Source organism: Phyllostomus discolor, chromosome 1 (assembly GCF_004126475.2).
Source record: "Phyllostomus discolor isolate MPI-MPIP mPhyDis1 chromosome 1, mPhyDis1.pri.v3, whole genome shotgun sequence".
Lineage (NCBI taxonomy): Eukaryota > Metazoa > Chordata > Mammalia > Chiroptera > Phyllostomidae > Phyllostomus > Phyllostomus discolor.
In genome coordinates, this window is record NC_040903.2 from 132,940,885 (window position 1) to 132,964,748 (window position 23,864).

Genomic DNA, 23,864 nt, shown 5'->3' on the forward strand with positions numbered 1-23,864 from the left:
AACCTTTCTAGAGAGATACTATCAACAATTCAGGCAACAAAGAGATTCTCATAGAAACAGCAAGCCCCTCTAAAACTGTACTCACCAATTTAAAATTACGGAACAAGAGTAAACAATCCATCATGTGTGAGAGTTCTCTGACACAACAGAAGGATTAGAGCCAAAAGAATTCAAGATAAAGACTAATAGAAAAATCAAAGAGACAATATAAAGTAAGTCTGTAACAATAATTTAAGTGTAAAAGGACAATTAGAACTGTAAGAAAAGACAGAAACCATGAAGAACTGAAAAGGAAAATTTGAAGAAGTTCTAAAATTAAAATCTAAAATAAAACTAAATGAATGAAGGAAAACCCAAATATCCATCTGGTGAACAAACAAACTGTGGTCCATTCGTATACCAGGACACTACTCAGAAACGGACTACTGATACATGTAACAACACAAACTCAAAAACATATTTAAAACTAAACCTAACATATTGTAAAAACAAATAATATCATGTTAAGTGAAAGAAGGCAACAATTACAGATTATATGTTCTATTTATATGAATTTTTTTAAGTAAAGACAAAACTACAGAGACAACGGACAGATCAGTGGCTGCTGTAGCAAGGGACAGGAGCAGGGATTGATCTCCAAAGGGCATGATGAAACTTCTGGGGGTGACAGAAGTATTCTAAAATTGAACCATGGTAATGGTCACACAAGTGTATAACTTCACTCAAAATCACTGAACTATACACTTAAAACAGGTTAATTTTATGGCCTGTTAATTATTGAAACAATAGGGGAAATACCCCTAAATGAATGAGTGGAGAGAAGAACAGACACATCTGAAGTGAGAAATAGTAAACTAGAGGACAGATCTGAAGAAGTCAACCAGAATGCGATTTGGAGAGATGAAGAGATGAAACATGAGAGGGACAGTGAGAGACAAGGAGGGGATGTGAAAGGGCCCAGCAAGTCTAACGGTAATTACTATTAAGTTTAATAGCAATTTCAGGAGAAGCAATATTTGAAGATATATGGGCTGAGACTGATTTGGAATTGTTTCAAGATGTGAAACCTTAAGAGTCAGGAAGCTCATCAAATCCTAAGAAGGAAAAATAAAAACATGAATACATACACACTGTGGTGAAATAGCAAAAGTGAGAAAAAAAATCTTAAGAGTGACACGGAGAAGAGAGATATCTACAATGGAACAAAAATTGGACTGAAAGCAACTTCTCAACCACAACTAAATAGAGGCCAGAAGACAATGAATACTATTTTCAAAGGGCTGGGGGAAAACACTAAAATTTATATAGTTAAACAATCATTCAAGTAAACATTTTCAGACAAACAATAAAATAGTTTACTACTCTTATCTTGTCACTTAAAGAAAGTTATTCGGGAAGATGCCCAAAAGGAAGCTGGAATTCAATGAGTGTGAGGGCTGCAGCTATACAGATCTGCATGCCGCTGGCAGGCAGGTGGTGGAGAGAACCAAAGGAGCGGGCGACAATGCACAGGGAGGTGGGTGGAGAAGAAGAGGAAAGAAGCCCTGGGAAACACCCAAAACTTACGGGATAGGCAGAGGACACACTTTGTTACTGTCTTCTTACCATAAAAGTACAAACTCATTTATCTACTAAGAAAGAGCAATGAGCTTTTAGGAGAGAAGAGCAAGAGATATAAAGGAATATGGTAAAAATAAAATGTAAATTTATGAAAAAAACAAAACACAACAGCAAAATTAAAATCTTCATTGGAAGTAATACACTAGAGATGATGATTATTGTGAAATGCAGCACAAACTTTAACAAATTCTATTAGAATTCAGAGGAAAAGAACAAAAAGAGAACATTAAGAGAAAGAATGTTATAAAGGCCAGAGAATACAGCTTCAACCTAAGCCTCACAGGGATGTTCTCAAAGTATAAATCAGAACAAAAAGTGAGAGCTAATCATCAAAAACAACAACAACAAAAAAACACTTTCCTATGATAAAAACATCTAAGGGCTCATGAGATTCAGGAGAACAATGAAAAAATCCACACAGTCCCCTTCCCATAGACATTTAATTGCAAACTTAAAGAAGAAAAATCCTATGTGCATACAGGCCAAATAATAATAACACAAAGACTTCTACGGTGTTTTCCATATGCCATGTAGATCACAAAAATATGAAAAAACGAGAATTCTAAGTGCTTCCATGTATTAACTCTTATTCAATGGCATGAGGTAGACATTACCATTTCCCCACTTGAACAAATTAGGAGACTAAAGCACAGAGAAGTTAAGTAAGTCGCATAACTAGTAAGTGGTAGTTAGGTTTAGGATATGAAACCCAGAAATCTATCACCTCATCATCCCACTGTAAATCAAGCTGGGAACCCCAAAGCCAGATCACAACCCAACAACTATGTTTGAAGATGGTGAAGCAGTATCCACACGGACCCCCTCACACGTCTTGTAACAGTTTTTCCTTCTTCCTGAACAGCAAATATTAGTAAGTTGTGGCCTGTATTCTTAAGAAAGGCATGGCAATCAAGACTACTGCCCTTCCTTCAGGGTACTTGTGAACAAGGAGAGAAATGCAAATGCCCTTCAGTAGTCCTTTTGTTGAGAATCATACTTGCTTTGATGTGGTCTCCCTAGTTTATTTAGGAAAGGATACCCCTCATTCTTCTGCTCTCCCCTTCCCAAAAGACTAATAAGGAGTATTGGGATTTTACCTGAATAGAAGTCTAATGAGGTGTTTTTCAACTGCAGGTCACAACCCATTTACTGGGTCATGAAATCAATGTAATAATTTGCAACCAGAACATTGGGGAGAAGTAAACAATTAAAATACAGTGTAATACATATAGTAAAAGCATGTAATATTTTGTATGCAATTTTTTTCAGTTATAAAATGTTATGTAAAGTTATTTTGTACTTGATTTATAGTAAAAAAAAATGTTTAAAAGCAGCCCTGACTGGTGTGGCTCAGTGGATTGAGCACCAGCCTGCAAACGAAAGGGTCACTGGTTTGATTCCCAGTCAGGACACATGCCTGGGTTGAAGGCCAGGTCCCAGGAGAAGGCATGTGAGGGGCAACCACACATGGATGTTTCCTTCCCTCTCTTTCTCCCTCCCTTCCCCTCTCTCTAAAAAATAAATGAAATCTTTAAAAAAGTGTTTAAAAGCCACTGGTAATGGGACTCTGCCATATGTACAAAATACGATTTTGTCCAAGAACATTATTAATATATTTCATCATAGGTCTATAATATTTACCACTTGAAAGTTTATTAAGGGGCCAGAACCCCAGTTCTAAGAATTAGCCTTACCATATATTAAGACATATAATAAAACTAATACATAATCAAAGTTGTGTGATCATGTGCAGAGATTAATGGATATGAAAAGAAAGTTCAGAAACAGCCCCAGAATAAATGGGAATTTGATATACACTAAAAGTGGCATCTCAATGTAGTGCAGAAAAAGATGGGCAATTAGCTGGGAGCGGGGGAAATCAAAATGGAACTACATACCTCATTTAAATCAGAAAAAAATACTAAATAAATAAAAAATGTAAGGAAAAACAACAAAAGTAGTAGAGGGAAAAGGGAGGTTTTTGTGTGTGTTCATTTTTAATAATCTTGTAATGGAAAAGACCTAAATATGAAATACTGGGGCTGTAAGAAAAATGCTTGATAGATTTGCCTATTTAAAAATGCACAGAAGCTTTCGGCTAGGAGGGGGCAAAAGTACAACTTTCTTCGGTCCTCCCAAATCTGGGTTCACCCAACATGAGCCGCCTCCACCATGCCCCAGAAGTTTCACCTCAACAACATCAAAATCATACACCTGAGGTGCACCGGCGAGGCAATCAGTGCCATGTCTGCCCTCATCCCCAAGATCGGCCCCCTGGATCTGTCTCCAAAAAGGGTTGGTGATGACATTGCCAAAGCAACTGGTGATTGGAAGGTTCTGAGGATTACAGTGAAACTGACCATTCAGAACAGACAGGCCCAGATTGAGAGGTAGTATCTTCTGCCTCTGCCCTGATCATCAGAGCCCTCAAAGAGCCACCACGAGGAAGAAAGATGCAAAAAACAAACAAACAAACCCCCCCCAAAACTAAACCATTAAGCACAGTGGAAATATCATTTTTGATGAGATTGTCAACACTGCCCGACAAATGTGGCACTGATCTTTAGCTAGAGAACTCTCTGGAACCATTAAAGAGATCCTGGAGACGGCCCAGCCTGTGGGCTGCAATGTTGATGGCCACCACCCTCATGATATCATAGATGACAACAGTGGTGTAGTGCAATGCCCAACTATTTAAGAACTACAAGGGAAAATATTTCCATAAAAGATCATTTGAAAACCAAAAAAGAGTGCACAGAAAAAAATCATACTAAAAAAAGGCCTCAAAAAATTGTAATCCAAATCACACTTTTCAAAATAAAGAGCTCCTACAAATCAACAATAACCCCCCCCCCCCAATAACTCAGGTAAATAAAAAAAATGGGCAAGACAGAAGCAACAGTTTGCAGAAAAGAAGTTGATTTTAAACCTATGAAAAGATGCTTGGCTTACTCATTAAGAAAAATAAGAAAACTGGAAGACCAGGAGGAAGGAAGGCAGGCAGACGAGGAGCAGGGGGTCCCGGGGCATGGAAGTGAGCAGCAGGAGTGCGTAAACGCACGAAGGAGGACAGCCGCAGCCACAGTTAAATTTTTTTGGTTGTCGCTGTTGCTGTCGCTGCTGTTATGACCAAGGTTTGCCAGAGGATGTCTCAGCTTGCACCTTGAGGTCCCCAAGCTCCATGCAGCGGCAGCAGTCCGGGCCTCTAAGGGCCCGCAGCCCACATACAGGCAGCGTGCCCATGCGGGCTGATGAGGCTTAGTGCTGGCTGGGGCTGACTGCGCAAGAGCTGAGGCGTGGGGGGCAGGCAGCGGCCCCAGGAGCAGCTGTCCACGCTCCAATCTTACCCCATCATGGTGGCCAGCACTGGGCTCTGAAGCATGGAGGGGGTGGTTCTGCACAAGTGGTTCAACTATCTCGCAGGTTGGAAGCCTCGTTGGTTTGTTTTAGATAATGGAATCCTGTCCCACTGATTCACAAGATGATGTTGACAAAGACAGTAAAGTAAGCATAAAGGTGGTAGTTTGTGAAACTTAAGTTCATTCAGCAGACAATACAAAAATGGAATTAATCATTCCAGGAGAGTAGCATTTCTAGATGAAGGCAGTGGCTGCAGCTGAAAGACAGAGGTAACTACTTGCTCTGGGGAGCTCTAAAGACTGTTTGACACTAGGACTAAAAAAGAAAAAAATATTAAAATAAAAATAAACAAAACAAAACAAAACAACAACAAAAAAACCAAATTAATCCCCCCCCAAAAAAGAAAGAAAAAAAAAATAAGTGAAACCAGTGAATCTTTGAAACCAAAATGTCTGAACTTCACCTCTATTGTGACCTTTATTTTTATTTTTTATTAAAAAAAAAAAAAAACTCCCTGTTTTTTAATTGGTCAGCATTGGTAGGACTTTGTTATAAAACTGGTACTCTGGAATGTGGGGGGAGGGGTCCACCCTGTCAAATATCAATGCTGGGGCCAGTGCAGCACAGAGCCCTGTGGTGGGCTGTATTCACCCCTACAGAGAGGGCAACAGGGCCAAACATAGTTGCTGAAAAGGGAGAGATCCCTGAGGCTGTTCTTGGCAATGACAAAGGGCTTTTCCACCTCAATCTTGCCAGTCCACAATGATTACACCCTTCAGGGGCTTGTCCCCACCATCCGTCTTGGTGCTCTCCACCTTCCATACTACCTCCATGTCCTCTAGAACTCTGCCAAACACTACGTGCTTGCCATCCAGCTAGGCTGTCCTAACCATAGTGATAAAGAATTGGGAACCACTGGTGTCTTTGCTGGCATTGGCCATGTTCACCCAGCTGGGCCCATAGTGTTTTAGGTTGAAGTTCTCATCAGGGAAGCGTTCACAGTAGATGCTCTTTACCTCCAGTGCCATCTCCCCCAGGGAAGCCTCCACCCTGGATCATGAAGTCCTTGATCACATGATGGAACCTGCTGTTTTTGTAGCCAAATCCTTTCTCTGCTCTCACTAAGGCCACAAAATTATCCAGTTTTTGGAACAGTCTTTCCAAAGAGACTTATGACCACCCAGCCTCTATCTTCATCTCCACTTCACAGCACACCTTTGATGGTGACTTTGGGCCCCTTCTTCTTCTCATTGGCGGTAGAGCATCCTGGCAACAGCAGGAAGAAAACAGAGCCCACAACAGGGCAGTGGCAAAGAAAACCTTCATGTTCTGCTCCTAGAGGTGCGGCATCCACCAGGAGAAGCAAGTTCTACTGTGACCTTTTAATACAGGAACCAAGGTCATACCATTTGAGAATCTGTTCACCATGATGAGGATCACTGACCTCCCAGCAGACAGAACATGAATGAAGCCTCTTCGCTACTTAGTGCCACAAGTAAGTAATATGTTCATGACAATGCTTGAGGAATGTGTGAATATAACAAATGCCAAGTTTGAACCTGAAATGTTTCAGCTGTCCCATATGGATCCCTTAGTTTCTCCTGGGTCACCTTCTCCTGTTTAAATGCTGAAGCATTTGTCAGCCACTCTGGTTCTTGCACTTCAGAGAGGAGCAGATATTGTAAGAAAACCAGTGTCTATACCTCACCTTTCCACTGTTCAAGAAATACACTTGCCCTGCCAGTGTGGCTCAGCTGGTTGGAGCTTCCCTCCTCACCAGTGGAAAGACTGCGGGCTCGATTCCCAGTAGGGGCACATGTCTGGCTTGCCTGTTTAATCCTGTCCGCGTGCCTAGGGAGGCAGCCAATGTATGCTTCTTTCTCCCATTGATGTTTCTCTCTCTCCCCTCCTTCCTCTCTTTCTAAGAGCAATGAAAAAAATGTCCTCAGGTGAGGGTGAAAAAAAGACATGTACAGTTAATGGAGATTTGGCATCAGCAACCATTCCTGAAAAATGCAGACTTATACTGCACCCCCACAAAAAAATATGAATTGGAAGATCCTATTTCATCCTCCTCTTCCTGAGGAAACAGAAGTGTCCAACTTCCTATAAGTTGCTTCCTTCCTATGCAAAAGCTGCTATAATTAAAACTATGTTATAGGGAGCAGTTTTCTCCTTAGGATTTCTCTGCACTTTATAAAATATTGTAAAGCAAACAAAAATCCATGTACCTTTGAAGTATATTTTTTTCTTTATTTAGTTTATTTACAAGAGTAATTTTCCTAATAACCTCACGATATGAATGTGCATCCTTTTTTTTTCTTTTTAAACAAATGATGGTGCAACATTTTGACATCCATAAGGACAAATCTAGGTATTTTTCTAAAAAACTGAGGGACTGACAGCTTAGTCAGTGAATTGTGGCTTATAATCATGAGATCTTATAAACATAAGATATCAGTCTGAGAGAACTGTGATATGTGCAACTTTTGCCATGGGCCAGACGGTCACTTTACCCCAGCTGAACATGAGTTATGATAGCAGCTTAATGGTGATTATACTGTATTCCTTTAAGCAAAATGAAACATTTACTATTTTAAATATTTTTAGCCCAAAAACCATGACATTGAGAATTTTTTACAAACTAGGCCATGCTGTCCTTCATATGTGGACACTACAGATTTGTCAGTACCAAATGTTGGGTTAAAGTGTTTAATTTTAATTTATTTATTTCTCTGTTACATCAAAAAATGACCTATCAAATTTAAGATGTATATACATTGTTATTTACACTGTTCTAGAAAAGCAGTTAATGTTGTAGTGACTTTACTCACTTCCACCAGAGAAATGACTTTCCATGGAGGAGAAAAAAAAGAAAAATGTAAATTAACCCTATAATGAGATTTCATTTTTTACTTCAGATAGGCAAAGATCAAAATGTTTGATGACACACTGGAACACAAGATTTCTCATAATGTGCTGATCAGTGTATATGAATACTGATAAAATTTCCACAAAGGCCAAGCAAAATCAATACATCTCTGATGCCCTAACAATTCAATTTTTAGGGATCTACTTTACTGCTCTCTCAGAATAGTGAGGCATTACAAATATATACAGTGATTCACTGTGGCATTTTTGTAACAGTAAAAGACATAAAGCAACCTAAATATCCATTAATAGAAGATTGAACAAGTAAATTTTGGTCATTCTACACAATGGGAAATTATACAGCTAGAAAAAGAGAGAGAAAGGAGTGTGGGAGAAGAAGGCAGAGATAATCTATCTTGAAATACAAATATCCATTACACAAAGGACTGCAATTGTTTCACTAAAGAATTCTCAACCTAGCATCATCAGTTAAAGACACACGTTCTCTAGCAGCTAGGTATATTTCCAAGTAGACTTTTATTACTAAATACTCAGAATGGAATTTACTCACAAGTATGTAATTGTTTCTTAAATCTTACCGGGGTTAGGGAAAAAGAGAGCTTATTCAAGTAATGACAGTTTGAAATTAATTTTATTTTAAATTAAACTTCTAGACAGAAAAAAAAGCTATATTCTTTTTAATCCCACTCTCCTTTCCTTTCCTATCATCCTGACAGACCTACAGAGAGTAGCTAAAAGGAAGGCAGAAAGACATATTTTTCATTGCAGAATCTTGCTCCTAAGTTAAGAAGAAACAAATCAGGAAAGGAAAGGCAATAACATGGCTTGTATCCTGCAACTCAGAGATGCTGCTAACCACATTTTTTTCTTAAATTCTGCTTTCAGTTCAAGTACATCTCCACTTACACACCCTGGAAATCCCCTCTGCTTCACAACCAACCAGGAACTGGCTCTAAAGTACCAACACCGTACCTAACTTCCCTTCCTTCTTTGGACACACAGAATATCCAAGTCCTTTCACTGGGTGATCCCCCCCCACCAAAACAACATAAAAATATTGCACAGATAAAACTCAGTGGAAAATTTTTGAAGAAGAAATCAGAAAGTAAACACTTGTTTTTCATATAGGGGAGAAAAAATCTTGAAGAAAAATTTACCACTATATATAAATGGAACCTAACTAAAAACCATCAAAAAGAATTCCTAGGGAAAAGAAATGACAAGAGGGTTGCCCAAGGCTCTTTTTGAGAATCTTGATAAATTTTTCATTGTTTACCCTTGAAGAGTGACCAAACTCAAAATGTTTAACAAAAATTTTGGATACCATATTATTATTATCCTCCTCAGGTGCGTGCACAGCCCTCAGAAGAGCCGTGAGGACACTACAGGAGCCTGGACTAGCCATCAGCCCATCTGGGTTTGCGTCTTCTCTGATGGGCCATCCATTAGCTTATATGACTTCGATAAGTTACCTCACTTTTCAGGGTCTCAGGGGCCTGGGCAATGAAGTAGGGCTACTTACTTCAAAGGAGCATTGCATTGATTCGATAAAATTAAGTGATTTGACTACAAAAGTCTCTATATGTGTTTCAGGTAAGTAGCAATAATGGTACAAGTTTCATCAACAGTCTGTCGCCATTTAAAACTCTTTGGGTTTTAAAATAGATACAAGCAAAATAACTTTCCCTGCTTCCTGTTCCTGACTTAGAAATGGGCTCTTGTCTTCACATGCAGTAAGGTAGAGGGATCCCTGTAAGTACCAATAAGCTAACTGCCTCCATATGCATTCCCAAGTTGTTCTGATTTAGGGGGCAAAGAGACTGTCCCCTTCAGAAGGACTCTAGACGGAAAGGAAATCCACTGTCCTTGCAGTGTGCACATATAGATGATTCATAAATCAAGTTCTTTGCTGCGAACTGCCTGTAGTACATCCTTGTAGATGACCTTATGTTTTATAATGTACATACATCTTTTGATGCTAACCTTAAAACAATCCTGTGAGAAAACTGAGATGCAGAGGGAAACAAGACCAAGTTAAAAATAACCTCTGTTTCCAACTCCTACTTAACTCATCACTTCATTGAACTGAATGAGCTATTTGTTTATAAAGCAGAAGAAACCATTTATCAGTTGTACCATCAAAATTTACAACTTTCTCATTACAATGAAGCAGAGTTTACTATCATCTGTGCTTAATTTTATTGCTGATTAAGAAAGAAAATAGTTTGGGTGGTCTTTTTTCTTCTTTTAATGAAAAAAAAAAAAAAAGAACAGAAAAGGGAGAATAGAGCCAGAAAAAAACATCTTAATTCCTGGAATTTCTAGTGTCTAAGATAAGCAATACTAAATCTGACTAATGTTAAGTAAGCATAAATAAATCTTTTTGCATCACAGTATAAGAACGTAGCCAATGGAAACTGTCCAGGTGGAGGGCAGAAAGAGAATGCAAGTGACTTTACTCTGAAAAATATCAAACAGTGAAAGAGTCAAACAGCACTCAGGAGAGGCACGGATACTGAGGTAGAAACCTTGGGGATATCCCAGGATCAGTCATTAGCTCAAATGACGTGTCTTTTACATCTCATCAGTGATTTTCCCTCCTTTGTCTACCTCATACAAATATTGAATAACTCAAGAACAACGCACAACTGGAAGGTGAGTCATTCCACCAGTAAGCAATGAGATTAAGGGAAATTCTATTTTCCTGTTAACTTTAACACAGTTTGCATCTGTTTTATTATTCCTGCTAGCTATTACTGCTAATCCATGTTAGCACACCTTTTCTTCTGCTGCCATTAATAAAGTAATAGCAAACTAAGTGTTAAGTGTTAAGCACTCTCCCACCCCCCAAAAACATATATCAGACCTATAAGGTGGTAGAATTACTGGTAAGTATAAACAGCATCTATAACTGAATCTAAAGATCTGGGTTTGAATCCAACCTTCATGACTTAAATTCTGTGACTTTGGCAAGTTATTGAACTTCTCTGAGCCTCAGTTTCCTCATCTGTAAAGTATATAAAAAATATTCCTTCCCTCAAAGTGATTGTAAAGATTAAACAATATAATTAAAGGGTAGTTATTACATTAAAAAAGTAAAATTGAATGGTAATGTATAAATAACAATATTTATTGCACACTTACTGGATGACAAGCATTGTAGAGAACACAAAGAAGGGGGCCTTGTCCCTGGACCAATTTATAATGTAGCTGAAGAGACAAAAGACACTGATGTGAAAAACCAAGCTCTAAAATAAGAACACGTGGTATGGGATTAATGGCCAAGTATGTGCTGGGGTTAATAAATGCCACAAGTTCAAAGAAAGAAAAGAAAAACACAGGTCCTGGCTGGGCAGTTCAGTTGGTTAGAGCACCATTCCAATATGACAGAGTTGTGGATTTGATCCCAGTCAGGGCACAGATAAGAATCAGCCAATGAATGCATAAAAATGTGGAACAACAAATCCATGTCTCTCTCTCTTTTTAAAGATTTTATTTATTTATTTTTAGAAAGAGGGGAAGGGAGGGAGAAAAAGAGGGAGAGAAACATCAATGTGTGGTTGCCTCTTGAGCACCCCTTACCAGGGACCTGGCCTGCAACCCAGGCATGTGCCCTGATTGGGAATCAAACGGGCAAACATTTGGTTTGCGGTCTGGCGATCAAGGGTTCATGTTTCTTTCATTTTCTCTCCCCCTTCTTCTCTCTCTCCAAAATCAATAAATAATATTTTTTATAAAGATAAACACACTATAGAAGTCAGGAAAGACTTTGTGACAGAAAAGAGACTTGACACCAAATTCAACAGCCTAGAAGAAATGGATAAGTTCCTAGAAATATATAACCTTCCTAGACTAAATCATGAAGAACTGAAAAATCTAAATAGACCAACAAGCAGTAAGGAAATTGAAACAACCATTAAAACCCCCAAAATATAAAAGTCCAGGACCAGATAGCTTCACTAAGTGAATTCTACCAAACATTCGAAGATGATTTGATACCTATCCTTCTCAAACTCTTTAAAAAAATTGAAGAGGCAATAATACTTCCTAACATTTTATAGGGCCAACATAATCCTGACACCAAAACCTGGCAAGGATAACAGAAAAAGAGAAAACTACAGGCCACTATCTTTGATGAATACAGGTGCAAAAATCTGAAACAAAATACTAGCAAATTGAATACAACAATATGTTAAAAAATACATCACTATCAAGTAGGGTTCATTCCAAGGGCACAAGGATGGTTCAACATATGCAAATTGTTCAATGTAATATGTCACATTAACAAAACAAAGCACAAAAATCATATAATCTTATCAACAGATGCAGAAAAAGCATTTGACAAGATACAACATCTTGTTATGATTAAAACACTCAATAAAGTAGGTAGAGAAGAAAAGTAACTCAACATAATAAAAGCGATATATGACAAACCCTCAGCCAGTATCGTACTCAGTGCTGAAAAACCGAAAGCTCCTCCTCTCCATTCAGGAACAAGACAAGGATGATTGCTCTCACCACTTTAATTCAACATAGTTCTGAAAATCCTAGCCAGAGCAATCAGGCAAGAGGAAGAAATAAAAAGGCATCTAAACTGAGAAGGAAGAAGTAAAAGTGTCACTTTTTGCAGGTGACATGATTCTGTATATAGAAAACCCTAAAAACTCCACAAAAATATTATTAGAAACAACAAATACAGTAAAGTTGAAGAATACAAAATCAATGTACAAAAATAGCCTTCCAATATACTAACAATGAAACTTGAAAAAAAAAATTTCTTTAGCAATTGCAACAAAAAGAATACCTAGGAATAAAATTAACAAAGGACGCGGTTCATGGATTTTAAGAATCAGCATAGTTAAAATGGCCATATTACCCAAAGCACTATACAGATTTAATTCAATCCCCATTAAAATCTCAATGTCATTTTTTGAAGAAATAGAACAAAAAAACATCAGATTTGTATGGAACCACAAAAGTCCCTGGATAGCCAAAACAATCCTGAGAAAAAAGAATGAAGTCAGAGGTATCACACTATCTGACTTCACATTATACTACAGAGCTATGATAATCGGCATGGTAGTGGCAGAAGAACAGACACACAGACCAGTGGAATAGCATCAAGAGCCCAGAAATAAAACCACATGTATATGGGCAAATAATTTTTGACAAAGGAGCCAAAAACACACAATGGAGAAAAGAAAGCCTTTTCAATAAATGGTGCTGGGAAAATTGGAAAGCCACATGCAAAAGATTAAAACTAGATTAGTTTGTCTTTGTGTACAAAAATTAATTCAAAATGAATCAAAGATCTAAATATAAGATTTGAAACAATAAATTACACAGAAGAAAACACAGGTATTAAAATTATGAGCCTTCGTTGTAGAGAACATTTTATGAATTTGACCCCAAAAGCAATGGAAGTAAAGGCAAAAATAAATGAATGGGACTATATCAAACTAAAAGGCTTATTCACAGCAAACGAAACCAACAACAAAACAAAAAGGCAAACAACCTAATGGAAGATGGTATTTGCAAACAAGAGCTCCAACAAGGAGTTAATATTCAAAATATATAAAGAATTCATATAACTCAACACCAAACAAATAATTCAATTAAAAAATGGGCAGAGCCCTGGCCAGGGTGTCTCAGTTGGTTGGAGCCTTGCCCTGTGGCCAAAAGGTTGCAGATTCGATTCCCAGTCAGGGCACCTGCCTGGGTTGTAGGTTTGATCCCGGGCCAGGGCAGACAATCCCTGGACCAGGTGCTTAGGGAGGCAGCTGATCAATGTTTCTCTCTCACATCGAGCTTCTCTCTCTCCTTTCTTCTCTCTCTAGAAGCAATGAACAAATGTCCTTGGGTGAGGATGAAAAAAAAAATGGGCAGAGGACCTGAACAGATACCTCTCCCAAGAGCAGCCAACAGATATATGAAAAGATGTTCAACCTCATTAGCTATTAAGGAAATGCAAATCAAAACTACAATGAGATACCACCCCACACCTGTCAGAATGGCTATTATCAACAAGACAAGTATTAGGTTGGCTAAACACTAAGTACAGTTTTTCTGTAAAATAAAAGATACATTTTTCATTTTTACCAATAATTTTATTGATTTTGATATTTTGAGAATGTCAGTAATCTCCCGAGTGGTATAATGTTGATTCTTCTCAATATCACAATTTGATCACTAGCAACTTCAACTGGTCTACCTGACCGTGGAGCATTGCCCAGTGAGAAATCTCCAGCACAAAACTTTGCAAACCACTTTTGACATGTTTGATCAGTTACAGGACCTTCTCCATACACTGCACAAATCTTTTTTGCATCTCAGTTTTGTTTTTATCTTTCTTGAAATAATAAAGCATAATATGCCAAAAATGTTACATATTTTCTTCCATCTTCAATATTAAAATGGCTAAACAAAAATTCACCAATTTTTATGTTTTTTTTAATGCACAATGATGTGACAGCTGTCACAGTACAACCTAACAAAATTGTTTCAAATGAAGTTAGAGACAACTAGGTGCTACTAGAGCCTGACAGAAAAAAACATTTATTGGCCAAATGAACTTTTTGGCCAACTCAATAATAAATGTTGGAAAGGTTGTGGAGAAAAGGGAACCCTCATTAACCACTGGTGGAAATATAAACTAGTACAGCCACTATAGAAAACAGTCCAGTAGTTCCTCAAAAAATTAAGAACAGAGTTACCATGTGACCCAGCCATCACTCTCCTGGGTATCTACCTGAAAAACTTGAAAACATTTACCGTATTTTGCCATGTATAATGCACTCTTCTGTACACTCCACACCCACGTTTTAGGCCCAAACTTTCAGGAAAAAAAAAACTTTTGTTTTATTTTTAAAATTCAATTATTTATTTATTTATTTATTTGTATTTAGAAACAAAATCAATTATCGTATTCCAGGGTATTATTTTGCATATGGATACCATTATTGCTATCTAGAGTTGAATAAAAGAATTAAAAACATTTATATAGACACAGAATTAGTACTACCCATGTGTAATGTATATCCTTATTTTTCTGCCCAAATTTGGGCAAAAAGGTACACAATAAAAATGGCAAAATATGGTATTCACAAAGATATATGTACCCCTATGACACATGGAAACAACCAAAGCGTGCTTTGATAGATGACTGGATAAAGATGTGGTACATCTATACTATGGAATACTCCTCAACCATAAGAAAAGATGAAACACTGCCATTTGTGACAACGTGGGTCGACCTTGAGATTATTATGCTAAGTGAAATAAGTCAGTCAGAAAAAGCTAAGAACTATATGATTTCACTCATACACGGGATATGAAACTGAAACTCATGGTCACAGACAACAGTATGGTGGTTACCAGAAGGAAAGGGGTTGGGGTTTAGTGAGGACTATAGGAGGACAAATATATGAAGATGGAAGATGGTTTGACTTTTGTTGGTAGACATACATATTGTATGCAGATGACGTATAGTAGAAATGTACACTTGAAACCTATATGATCCTACTGACCAATGTCACCCCAGTAAATCTAACTTAGAAAATAAAAATAAAATGTCATAAAAGGAAAAAAAGAAAAAGAAAAGGGACTTGAGAAGCCTTGGAGAAAAAACAGGACTTGGAGATAGGAGTACAGTTTATATGGGGAAAAGCAGTCCAGATACAGTGAGTAGCCAACTTTAGCTGAAGCAGATGTTTGCAGAGGAGAGTACTAAAAGATGAGGCTTGGAAAGTAGGTTGTAGAGAAACTGAAGGAATTACTTTCATGATAGGAATGGGAAACTGCAGGATTTAGGCCAAGGGAATAATGTGATTAAATCAGCATTTTGAAAAGACTGAGCTGGCAACAGTGTGAAGAAAAAAATGGAAGAGTATAGACACAAGAAAACCAGTTAGGAGGTAACACAGAAGTTGAGGTTGAGATGCTAAAGGCCTGGACAAGGTGGAAGTAGCAGAAACGGAACAGCAGAGGTAGAGTTGAGAAATGCTGCACGACAGGATTAGTGACTGATATGACACAAAGGTTAAAGATAAGAGTCAAAATCAGTTTTAATTTCTCCAATCTGGGTGGCAAACAGGAAAAACACAAAAGAAAATTCAATAGTATGTGATCAGAGGCTAAAATTTTACTCTTGATACATTGAGTTTGAGCTCAAAATGGTGTATTCCATAGAAATGTCTTACATGCAATTGGTCATGTTGATGTGGCATTTAAAATAGTAACCAGGATTAAAGAAACCAATTTGGGAGTCACTTGGACAAGACAGAACTAAAGTTAAGGGAAAAATTCCATTAGGAACAGGACTCTGGGGCTTCTTCCAAGAGAAAAATACACGCCTTCATTGCAGGGAAATGGGTTTTCTCCTCTAGTGAGAAGAGGACATTGAGTCCAGGAGAGCCCCGTATTCATAAAAGTCCTCTTAAAGGAGGCATGCAGGTTGTGGTGTAAGTCTTTGTGAACAGTGATGTCAGCCTAGGTATAAAAGGTCTGTGATGCAAGGTGAATTAAGATAAGGAGATCCTACCTTGGGTGGACACAGTCACGGGCTGCCCAGGCCCATGTAGGGACTCCAGGGACTCAGGGAAACTGCCAAAATACACTGTGCCTGCTTCTGCTCTGGTCATTTTCTAATACATTTTGGGGTCCTCAGCTTTCTATACTGGGAATTTAATCTAATTTTATGTGTGATGTCTACTTAACTGGCCTACAACGCCCCTAAAATTCTGCACACATATTTACACAAAAATTTACCAAAACTTCTAGGGGTTCAGAATCTAATGAAACGAAGTCTGAAAACTGGCAGAGTTTATCACAAAGCAAGGAAAAGAATTATGGTCCTTTCCTCAAATCCATTATCATTCCTTTACTTATAAGAATATTCTACTTTGGAAGTTCTACTCTTACAAATAATGATAAATTAAAAGATTTAAATGCTAATTTATCCCTGGATGGCGTAGCTCAGTGGATTGAGTGTAGGCCTGCGAACCAAAGGGTCACTGGTTTGATTCCCAGCCTAAGGCATATGCCTGGGTTGAGGGCCAGATCCTCAGTGGGGGCCATGTGAGAGGCAACCACACAGTGATATTTCTCCCCAGCTCTTTCTCCTTCCCTTCCTCTCTCTCTAAAAAATAAATAAAATCTCTTAAAATAAATAAATACTAATTTAGCTTCACTGGTGACAGGGACAATGAATGCCGTGCTTTGGATCTGATCATTCGGCTCTGCTAGTTCTGGAAGTGATTTTTCAGGTTATTTTGGTACTTAATAGTACTCAGTTCTTTACAAATATCAAATTATTATGTTGCAGACTTTAAACTAATATATCGTTATATGTCAATTATATCTCAATAAAATTTGAAAATTAGTGTTTAAATCAGCCATATAGGTAACTCAATCCATATACAATTCACTCTTCCAACTATAATTCTCCAAAAGAAAAGATAGCACTCTAAGTGCAGGAAACCACATTTTACTTCTCTGCAGCTGCTTCAGAGCTGAGAAGAATGTAAAAACCAAGGGGAAATGCGCCTGGAGATCTTATTAACAAAAAATGGAAATCCCCTTACTCCATATCTCCCAATTAGCATTGCTGAGGACTGAAAGCTCTCAGGTTCAATTTCTCTTCATGGAAGTCCTAACCACACCACAATTAATCTGCAGTTGCCACCTGCACTAAAGGTAGTGATAGAAGCACACTAGAACATTCCAGATCACCACTTTAGCTACAGTTTTCATTACATAATGGGACTTTTTATTTTAAACCCCAAAACTAACGTTAATATCCCTTTTGCAAAGGAAAAGCAACATAGTTCAGGAGAAAATCTCTCTCCAGCTATTGATGTAAATTTCATCTCTCATACATTTCATAATCAGAAAAAGGAATATGTTACTATGTGCAAATAAAATGACAATTTTTAGTATTTTAAAAATACTATTTGATTAAAGAAGAGAACTTTCACTTTCTATATGGACATTTCTAAACTATTTTCATCTTTTATAATGAATGTGTTTGGGGAAAAACACTGCAGAAGATGCTGCCTCTTCATGAAATTCACTCAAGGGCCGTTGCTTTATAATTTCCCTCTTCATAACTTCTAAAGGCATATATGTATTTACTTAATATGTCAGTTTTTTTAAAACAGATTTTTACAATGTAAATTTCAAGCATACACAAAAGTAGACAGAATTATGTAAGTCCCAATAAATCTACCTTTTTCTACTCTTGGCCAATTTTGTTTCATCTGTAGTGCCACCTACTCCATCTCCTATTTCCCAGTTATTTTGGAAGCATATCTCAGACGTCCCATCATCCCATCCATAAATATTTTGGTATGTAGCTCTAAAATATAATGAGTTTTAAAATATAACTCACTAGCATTATTACTTCTAAAACAACCAACAATACTTTATTAATATCTTTATCAAATGGTTTTCCGATTCCTTTGATTGTTCAAATCAGGAATTAAAGGCTCAGGGCAGTCCACATACACAAATCGTTGATAGATGACAAATTGTTTTGGTCTACAGGTCTTTTCTTTCTCTCACTCCTCTCCCCCAGTCCCCTTGCGATTGTTTTTATTGCAAGAAGCTGGGTTGTCTGCCTTACAGAATTTCCCATGGACTGGATTTGATGGGTGCATCCTTAAGGTGTAACATATTCTTTATATTCTCTGTAATTGACGCTAGATGCTTAATCAGATTCAAATTTAATATTTCATATACCAAATTCTTAACTCTTCTATTTTCTATTTCTTGAAACTTTGAGGGAGAAGAACTACTGGCTAAGTTTCAATTTATAGCTAAAAGTAGTGCCAGATAATAAGGAGGTGGCATGTGCTCTGCTCAAGACTTGAACAACTTCGAATTTCTACCTTAAGATATTAAGTAGGAACTTCTGGCCAAGATGGATGTGTAGGCAAACTCACTTTGCCTCCATGTACAACTACAGTAAAAATTATAACTAAACTACAAAATAAATATCACCCAGATCCATCAGAAAACCGAGCAAGTCTAACAACCAGGGACTTAAAGAAGCCACATTCATCCAGACAGGATCTCTGGAGTTTGCCAGTCACCCTTTTGCAGGAGGGGTGGAGACACGGAGAGGCGGTAGAATGGGTGGTTCCACATTCACATGTGGTGGATACATATTGGAAGGGATAATTCAAACAAGCAATCCAAGGCCCAGACCAAACCACCCAGCCCAGGTTTCCAGTGCCAGGAAGATATGTCCCTGTAACTTTGGGCTATAAAAACCAATGGGGGTTGGGGTAGCAGAAGAAACTGTATGATTCTCCAGAGATTTCCCTTAAAGGGCCTACAATGGACTTAGGACTCACACAGACCCACCCCATCTGGGATTCAGCACCAGGGCAACAAATGGAAGGGCACAAGTGGCACACTGGAAGAGGTGAAGAAAGTGAGGTGACTGGCAAAAGGGCAAGTGCTGGGAGACAGCTTCCTCTTGGGCAAACTCCAGAGTCCAAGCACGGCATTGTCCCCTCTCTGAGCCCTCCCCTACATGGAGCCATAAAGTGGTGAAATGGGTTGGCCCACCCTGGAGACTTCCTAAGGCTCTGCCCCACACAATTTACGGGTGCCTTTTCTACAATAAGCCTTGCTACTAAGACAGGGAGTCAAAACAGTGCTACCCACTACACAGAAACAAACACAGGGAGGTTGCCAAATTGAAGAGACAAAAAAATACAGCCCAAATGAAAGAACAGAACAAAACTCCAGGAAAAGATATAAACGAAATGGAGATAAGCAATCTACCAGATGCAGAATTCAAAACACTGGTTTTCAGTATGCTCAAAGAAATCATTGGGCACTGCAACAATACAAAAAAACCTTGTGACCCAGGCAGAAATGAAGGTTGCATTAAGAGAAATAAGAAAAATCCACAGGGAACCAGCAGTAGAGGGGATGAAGCCAAGTTTCAAATCAAAGATTTGAGACATAAGGAAGAAAAAAGCATTCAATCAGAACAGTAATAAGGAAAACAAATAAAAAAATGGTAATAGAATAAGGAGCCTGTGGCACATCTCCAAATGTACCAATATCCAGATCACAGGTGTGCCAGAAGGAGAAGAGGAAGAACAAGAAACGGAAAACTTATTTGAACAAATAATGAAAGAAAACTTCCTTAATTTGCTGAAGGAAATAGACATATAAGTCCAGGAAGCACAGATTATCCCAAACAAGGTGGACCCAAAGAGGACCACACCAAGACACATCATAATTAAAATGCCAAAGGTTAAAGATAGAGAGAGAATCTTAAAAGCAGCCAGCAGCCAGAGAAAAGGAAAGAATTACCTACAAAGGAGTTCCCGTAAGACTGTCAGCAGATTTCTAAAAAGAAACCTGGAAGGCAAGAAGGGACTGGAAAAAAGTATTCAAAGTGATGAAAAGCAAGGACTTCCAATCTAGGATACTCTATCCAGCAAAGCTATCATTTAGAAATGAAGGGCAGATAAAGTGCTTCCTGGACAAGGTAAAGTTAAAGGAGTTCGTCATCACCAAACGCTTATTATATGAAATGTTAAAGGAACTTATTTAAGAAAAAGAAGAACAAAAACCATGAGCAGTAAAATGACAATAAACCCACAACTATCAACAACTAAATCTAAAAAACAAAAACAAAAACAAACTAAGCAAACAATTAGAACAGGAACAGAATCACAGATATGGAGATCATTTGGAGGATTATCAGCTGGGAGGGGGAAGGGGAACAATGGGGAAATAGGTACAAGGATTAAGAAACATAATTGGTAGGTACAAAACAGACAGGGGTTGTTAAGAGTAGTATAAAATGGAGAAGCCAAAGAACTTATATGTATGACCCATGGACATGAACTAAGGTGGGGGACTGCTGGAGAAAAGGGTGGTACCAGGTGGAGGTGGACAAAGGGGGAAAATTGAGACAACTGTAATATCATAATCAATAAATATACTTTAAAAAAACAACAAATGGCCCTGGCTGGTGTGGCTCAGCAGATTGAGCGCTCACCTGCAAACCAAAAGGTCACCAGTTCAATTCCCAGTCACGGAACATGCCTGGGTTGCAAACCCAGACGTTTCTCTTTCTAGATTCATGTTTCTCTCCCTCTCTTTCTCCCTCCCTCCCTCTCTCTAGAATTAAATAAATCTTTTAAAAAGCAAATAAGATATCAATATAACAGGGTGAAGATGGAGGCATAGATAGAAAAGCTTCGCTTCCTTGTACAACCAAAAGAAGGAAAACAATCAATTTAAAAACAATAAACAACCAAAACTACCAGAAAAGCAAACTGCATGGAACTCCCACAACCAAGGAGTTAAATGAAACATTCATCTAGACAGGCAGGAGAGGCGGAGCTGGGCAGGCGAAGAGGACCAGTGGCAAAGTGGTAGACCGAGAAGGCAAGGAGGGGCTAGATGGCCAGAAAACTAAGGACTCAAAGACCTCTAGCTGTAAAATACTGTGGAGGTTGAGGAGGCAGGAGAAACTCCATCTTACAGGAGAGTTCGTTGGAAAGTGGGGCTAGAGCAGAGCGAGCAAGTGGCATTACTCTCTCTCTCTCCCCTCCCCCACAGCACCACAGCACAGTTAAGAGGGTTGCCCACCCCTACCCACAAATACTTAAGGCTCCAACCCTCATACAACAGGTATGCCAAGACAAAGAAATATGGCTCAAATGAAAGGACAGGTCAAAACTCTAGAAAAAGAGCTAAGTGATGAGGAGATATATAACCTATCTGACGCAGAGTTCAAAACACTGGTAATCAGGATGCTCACAGAATTGACTGAGCTCAGTTGCAAAATGAAGGAAGAAATGAAGGCTACACAAAGTAAAGTAAAGCAAAATATACAGGAAACCAACAGTGAAGAGAAGGAAACTGGGACTCAAATCAATGATTTGAAATAAAAGGAAGAAATAAACATCCAACCAGAACAGCATGAAGAAACAAGATTTCAAAAAAGTGAGAAGAGGCTTAGGAACTTCTGGGACAACTTTAAACATTTCAGATCATAGGGGTGCCAGAAAGAGAAGAGGAAGAGCAAGAAATGGAAAACTTACTTGAATAAATAATGAAGGAAAACTTCTCCAATCTGGCAAAGGAAATATATTTCTAGGAAGTCCAGGAAGCCCAGAGAGTCCCAAAGAAATTGGACCAAAGGAGGAGCACACAAAGACACATCAGAATTACATTACCCAACATGAAAGATAAAGAGAGAATCTTAAAGGCAGCGAGAGAAAAGGAGACAGTTACCTACAAAGGAGTTCCCATAAGACTTTCAGCTGATTTCTCAAAAGAAACTTTACAGGCAAGAGGGGGCTGGAAAGAAGTATTCCAAGTCATGAAAGGCAAGGACCTACATCCAAGATTACTCTGTCCAGCAAAGCTATCATTTAGAATGGGAGGGCAGATAAAGTGCTTCTCAGATAAGGTCAAGTTAAAGGAGTTCATCATCACCAAGCCCTTATTATATGAAATGTTAAAGGGATTTATCTAAAAAACAGAAGAAGATAAAATACTAAGAACAGTAAAATGACAACAAACTCATAACTATCAACAACTGGACCTAAGAAACAAAAACGAAAGCTAAGCAAACAACTAGAATAGGAATGGAATTACTGAAATGGAGATCACATGGAGGGTTATCACAGGGAAGGGGAGGGGAAGAATGGGGGGCAAAAGGCACAGGGAGTAATAAGGATAATTGGTAGGCATAAAATAGATGGGGAGAGGTTAAGAATAGTGTAGGAAACAGAGAAGGCAAAGAACTTATATGTATGACCCATGGACATGAACTAAGGTGGGGAGGCTAGGGAATGGTGGAGGGTGGGGGGTGCAGAGCAGAGGGGGAATAAAGAGGAAATAAAAATTGTTACAACTGTAATAGCATAATCAATAAAATATACTTTTATAAAAGCAAATAAAATGTATAGTAAGTCAGATGGTGATAAACAATATCAACAAAAATAAAGCAGAGGCAGAAAATAGGGAATGCCTGGGTCAGGGTGAAGGTATATAAGAATACATGGTACTTTAAATAGGGTGGTCAGGATGAACCATTCTAAGAAGGCAATACTTAACAAAATAGCTGAAAGAAGTGAATGGATAATCATACAAATATGTAGAGGAAGAGGAAGTAGCAAGTGCAAAGGTCTTGACACATATCTGGTGGGATCAAGACCACCAAGGCTGGAATGGAATTAAGGCCTGTGAGGCTAATGGGGACCAGATTGCAAAGAGCCTTACAGGTCTCTGTAAGGACTCTTACAGCTTGAGTGAGAGGAAAAGCTATTGGTGAACTATAAGCGGAGGAATAACAGGATCTGACATGAATTTATTTATTTATTCATTCATTCATTCATTTATTTATTTATTTATGCTCACTTGAGGATCTGCTTAGAGAGAGGAAGTAGAGGATGTAGGGAGAGACAGCAAGAAACATCAATGTGAGAAAGAACCATCCATCAGTTGCCTCCCATATGCACCCCAACCGGGGATCAAACCTACAACTCAGTGTATGCCCTGACCAGGAATCTAACCCACAGCCTTTTGGTGTACAGGACAATGATCCAACCAAGCTACCCAGCCAGAGCCTGGTATGAATTTAAAAGGATCACTCTCATTGAACACAGCCTTGTGCACTAGGAGACAAGGAGACCAGTTAGAGAGCTATTGTACTTGTCGAGTTCAGAGTGGCTTGGATCTAAAAGTGTTGGCAGTTATAGTACTAAGGTAAGAAAGACTGCAAGAGGGGCATCTTCATAAAATGAGGAGTTTGTGCTATGGAGAATGGAGAACGCCTCTGCTACTCTTTCATACTGCTAGTTTTCCCTCAGAAGTAAGCTATCTTGTCTTTAGTACCAGTGTATTATTTCTAATCTTATTTACATTATTGTGTTCTCTTAGTAGACCAACTGAAAAGGCAATAAAAACTGATACATTTAGTTAAGAGCAAAGGCAAAACTGAGTCAAAAATC

At 38.4% G+C, this 23,864-nt stretch overlaps 1 protein-coding gene and 2 pseudogenes across 1 annotated transcript in view; 1 reads left to right on the forward strand and 2 right to left on the reverse strand.

The window, feature by feature from the left end:
• PRORP (protein only RNase P catalytic subunit) overlaps nt 1-23,864 on the reverse strand; it is a 156,143-nt gene that overhangs the window by 104,958 nt on the left and 27,321 nt on the right. The window lies entirely within an intron of this gene.
• LOC118501335 lies at nt 3,778-4,360 on the forward strand (annotated as a pseudogene).
• On the reverse strand, nt 5,558-6,725 carry LOC114491480 (annotated as a pseudogene).